Here is a 5633-nt window from a genome sequence, read left to right on the forward strand (position 1 = left end):
AGAGGGGGTTGATGGGGCGATAACCACCGAGCGAAAGCCATTTTCACCGCTCGCGAGCGACACCCACAGATGTCAGTATGGTAGTGAAACATCGGAGTGCAAATTCTTTGCATTTTCCAACACTTGCCTATAGCGTGCAGCTGCAGCGCGGCATTGGGGGCGTTCCTGCATGTGGGCATTCCTGAATCTACAGGAACGCCCCGAGCATCCCATCGGTTCCTTCATGAACACCCCTCTTCAAGCATCCCATCTGTTCCTGCATGAACGTCCCCCTCTGAAGTACGCCATTGGTTCCTGCATGCTTGTGACACTTTTGAATGTGGGTCAAAAGGAAAATAAATGTATTATCTGAGTTTCTTCGACCCCGCATCCGGAGTCCTCCTTGCTAGATACACCGGTAGACAGTGTCCTTCACTCCCTCCTGCCCTCATCATCATTAACAGAACTGTGGGAAAACAGTCCCCAACAGGCGATGTGAAGGACACTGTCTACCAGTCGACCCAGCCTCCCGCTATCACAGCAGGTTGGAGGCGGAGGCAACACGTGTGCTAGCTAACTAACTAGCTAGCTTGCTAGTTAGCTAGCACATGGTGTGTTACTAACTAACTTGCTAGTTAGGGACACTGTGTGCTAGCACACAGAGTATGCATCTTGCACACAGTGTCCTTCGCTCCTGCCTGCCGAACACCTACCCACGCAGTCGTTAACCGAACTGTGGAGAAACAGAGCCCTTCCGCTGGGGATGCAGGACACTGTCTACCGGTGTACTGCTAGATAGATAGCTACCGGTGTCACCCGCTCCCCTTCTTCTGTGGAGTTTATTGGCAGCTAGCATCCGCCTCCTGCCTGTCCTAGCTTAAAAATGGACCAATAATAGAAGTATAAAGATGCAGGAACACCACGAATTGCAGGCTGCAATTGCACCCTTCTCACACCTGCTTGAAGACCACCCAAAAATGTGACTTTTGAACATTTAAATCAATGCCATGGCGGAATTTCAATGAATAATAAATACAAAAGGAATGGGAATCATTCCTCCGTCAGTACAGCTGGCCCCAACCTTTCCCTATATAATGTCGAGGATTTGGGGGACTAGGCCTTTCAGGACTTGAACCCACCTCCTTCCTTTGCTACACTACCCCATTCTTTCAGAAAACACGCCATTGCGCTTCTCTGTCTCAAGTCCCTCACAAACATGCTTGCCTTTGATTGCCTCAGAGTAGCTCCATCCCACTTTTGACACCAGCGGAGGAAATGTGTGTACAACATGGTACTGTCCTTTTAATTCATATTTTAGTCTTCATTTTCTTACATGTAGTTTCTTATAGGCTAGATACTGCTTTACATCTCCAGGACAAGAACTACAGCAACGTTCAATGCAAACAAACATGTGCCAATACCCTGTTAAAATTAAAACTTCCCACTTATATTTTCATACCGTCGATCTTTTATTTTGTCCCATTACCTGCTCATTGTCTTGATGGTCTTGCATAGTTGATTGCAGTGATAAATCAATTGGCTTCTTGCTCCCTCTTCTGGAATATAAAAGGAGTCTACAGTTTTGTGTGTATTACTTCAAGAAACATGTCTGCATTTGCCAAAGATGAAAGGAGACATAGTTTAGGCCATCATAATATAATTCAACAAAATAGTACCCCGACTCAAATGGCCATCGAGCCCCTCCCTTCATGTAGGATTTATTAACTTATCCTCTCTATTTACAAATGTTGTCAACAAATTACATATTTTCTCTGCAACTAAAGCCATAGTTTATATAGCCAACTAATAAATACAACCAAATACAGAATTAAAACACAGAACAGACAGCTATTTTGTAAAGCGAGGTAAGTAAAACGTAGGTCTTTAACTGAACATACCTACCAGATGTATACTAATTAAAGCTGTTTAACAGTGAATTAAATTAAGTTATATGCTGTCAGTGACAAAAGGCTCGCTGCTGTGGAGGGGAATCGATCTGGGCTGTCTTGGCTGCCCGTTGGGCACCATAGGGGCTCTAGAACTTCCGGATCGCAGCGTCGATGTCTGGGATGATCTTCTTTAGCTGGTTCCACTGCTTCGGGTTCCACGCCACACTTGTGGGAGACAGACCAGCCAGGGGAGTGTGTAAGGGTCCACATTGACGTGAAAGGTCAGTAGAATAACCGCAGCGCAAGGTGCATACTCTGACATTTCTTATTCTAAACCTTGTCTGAGATGTTTGAATAGCAGGCCGCACAGCACCCTGAAACAAGATCAAAGTTTTTTTATTGATTTCTGTATTTGTACCCGCCACTGTTATTTTGGTTTCATTCAATGCCGTAAGTGGACGTTTATTGAATTCCAAAGTCATCTATCTGGCCACCTCAATGGGAGTTAGCAAGGACAGGACAGTCAAAGAAGAATAGTTTTGGCAGACAGCTGAGCACCTTGGCCTGTTTACATGTGCAGCAGAAAAACAAACAGGGCCAACCATCATTCATACTGTATATAGCCTCCTGTGTTGTCACATTGCTGCTGCTCTAGCCTTAAACTACAGGGATGTTGAGTGGCTATTTTTAAAGGGTGGATGTCCTATTCTGCAGGGGAGGTGAGAGTGAGAACTTCCAGTTCATGCATTTTTATTGACCATTGCCATTAGTGTTTCGCCAGGCTGGACGTTTGAGACAAGAAATCAATAGGGGCCGTACTATTAGTGTGAACTAAAAAGTTACATACAATTTTGAGCACGCTACAGTAGAATTAATGCTGCTTCTTGTTAACCATTGAGTCGGTACAGGGAGGCAACCAAGCTTGATCTCCACAGCCTGGCCTGTAGTGACTGAGGCCCAGAGGGAGCCATGGCAGACAGCTGAGGGAGCCACTTAGCATTCTGCACCGCTCACACACACACACACACACACACACACACAAGCCCCAATTACCCAAAACCCACAGCATAATCATACACCACACACACCTCAACTCAGTGATTCTGCTTGCGAGCTAGTAAGAGTTGGGTTGGGAGGATGATAGAGATTGACTTTGTAGAAGATAAGATGAGCACACTGCATTGTTAGGGGATGATTCTTACATGCTCTAGCTGGCATGGCAAAATTCACCAACTGTACATCTGACTAATAAGCGTACAGCGTTTGAGATGTCCCTCAGCGGCTAACTCACCACTGCACTCTAGTTCTGCATTGCAAAACACACTCACTCAACTGGAAGGTGTTGTTCAAGAAAATGAATGTGACACAATGGCATATCGCACCAAAGCCCTTTATGAAGCGCTAGCTTAATGGCCTAGATGTGAAAAGAGCACTGTCTCTGTACTGTAGCCTACCTTTCCTCCCCGGATTCAGGTTGCCAATGTCAGTGGTGTAGAACTCTCTGATATCGATCTGGGCCTTGCCTTCGAAGAGAGACACCCTAACGTACCTCATCTTTCCTATCTGCAGAGGAGAGAGAGGGTTGCATGGAACACTAGAGAACACAACCCATGCTCGAGTGCAGCAGTGTCTGCTGGTTTTATGCTGCATTAATGACAAGTCGGAAACTTGGAACCTCTGAGTTAAAATGAAAGTTATTTAGTTATTTACGAGTTTCTTCCAAGTCAAACATTTCTGGGTTTTCTAGTTTTGACATGTCATGGACCTATAGCAATGTGGCTGTTTGTAAATCAGTGGCTTTGATTGCCCATTTTAACTGTTAAATAAGCAAAAACCAGTGGGAACTGTGGTATTCATTGAGCAGAATTTCACTCCAAAGGTTTGGTAATCATAACCATTATTATACCTGAAGAAAATACATCTGAGTATGGAGGCCCCCCTCCTACTCCCGCTGGTTTCTTCCTTCTTTGTTGGTGGGGGCAGTGGTGGAGCTGTAGTCCCCTGTCTTGTGGTTCTTCTGGGCTGGGTGATCTGAAGCTGTGGGCCTCTTACTCTTTACCTAACCTCACGTAGCGGCATTTCTTTCTTTCTTGTCCTGACGAGAAAAGAACAACAACTGTCGGGTGAGGTTCTCTTCTGCACCGTTCATCTAATCCAGTAAATGTGGAGTAGGAGTTAAGATGGAGTGTTATATCCTTCCTGTTTGGCCCTATCCGGGGGTATCATTGGATGGGGCCACAGTGTCTCCTGACCCCTCCTGTCTCAGCCTCCAGTATTTATGCTGCAGTAGTTTATGTGTCGGAGGGCTAGGGTCAGTTTGTTATATCTGGAGTACTTCTCCTGTCTTATCCGGTGTCCTGTGTGAATTGAAGTATGCTCTTTCTAATTCTCTCTTTCTCTCTTTCTTTCTCTCTCTCTCGGAGGACCTGAGCCCTAGGACCATGCCTCAGGACGACCTGGCATGATGACTCCTTGCTGTCCCCAGTCCACCTGGCCGTGCTGCTGCTCCAGTTTCAACTGTTCTGCCTGCGGCTATGGAACCCTGACCTGTTTACCGGACGTGCTGTTTTCAACTCTCTAGAGACCGCAGGAGCGGTAGAGATACTCTTAATGATCGGCTATGAAAAGCCAACTGACATTTACTCCTGAGGTGCTGACTTGCTGCACCCTCAACAACTACTGTGATTATTATTATTTGACCATGCTAGTCATTTATGAACATTTGAACATCTTGGCCATGTTCTGTTATAATCTCCACCCGGCACAGCCAGAAGAGGACTGGCCACCCCTCATAGCCTGGTTCTTCTCTAGGTTTCTTCCTAGGTTTTGGCCTTTCTAGGGAGTTTTTCCTAGCCACTGTGCTTTTACACCTGCATTGCTTGCTGTTTGGGGTTTTAGGCTGGGTTTCTGTACAGCACTTTGAGATATCAGCTGATGTAAGAAGGGCTATATAAATACATTTGATTTGATTTGCCTTGTTAATGTCCAAAAGCGGAAGTCTCATGCATCGGGTTTGTTCCCAACCCCACTGTGGGTGCTCTTTTCTTCGGGGACAGGCATAGAGGATAGAAACATGTTTAAAAGAGCATCATTTTTGTAATTCACATTACATAATGTTTGACTAAGTTTCAATAAGATGCTAAAACTAGTGAAATACAATCAGTATCAATGTACAGTTCAACTGAAATGAATGGTTTGTGAAAGTGGAATTGAAGACACTTCACAGGGCAAATACATAAATTAGTATTCAGAGATAAGGAATAGAGATGGCATACGTTTTTGCCCTCCTCCTTGTCACTCCTGCCATCTGAACTGCAGTTACCCGACTCACGGAATTATGAGTTTCTGTCAGAAATAAAATTCTGCATCAAATGGGAAACAGAACAGTTTCTTTTATTTGAAATATATAAGATGAACAGCAGTAAATGAAATGTGGTATTATTCATTTAACAGCTTTTGTACATGTATCAGCTAAGTAGACCAAGGCCATCAAGGTTGGAATGAAGTTCTTTAAACTGTATTCAGTAGCACGAGCGCATCAAACTCTCACTCACTTTCTTTGGGAGATGGAATGAGAGCTGTGCATCATTAGCAAACCTACCTTTTCAATCGCTGAATGAATAACTGTAGGCCATGAGGTTGACTGGCACTCTCCAGTCATTGCTGTGTTTCTATTAATATCCTTATATGCGGTTTAATGATCTGAGTTGCATTTCTCAGTCAATTACATTTTATGAAGTTGGAGTTTATGTTCAAAGTTGCAAG

The sequence above is a fragment of the Salvelinus fontinalis genome, chromosome 14, assembly GCF_029448725.1.
Source record: "Salvelinus fontinalis isolate EN_2023a chromosome 14, ASM2944872v1, whole genome shotgun sequence".
Lineage (NCBI taxonomy): Eukaryota > Metazoa > Chordata > Actinopteri > Salmoniformes > Salmonidae > Salvelinus > Salvelinus fontinalis.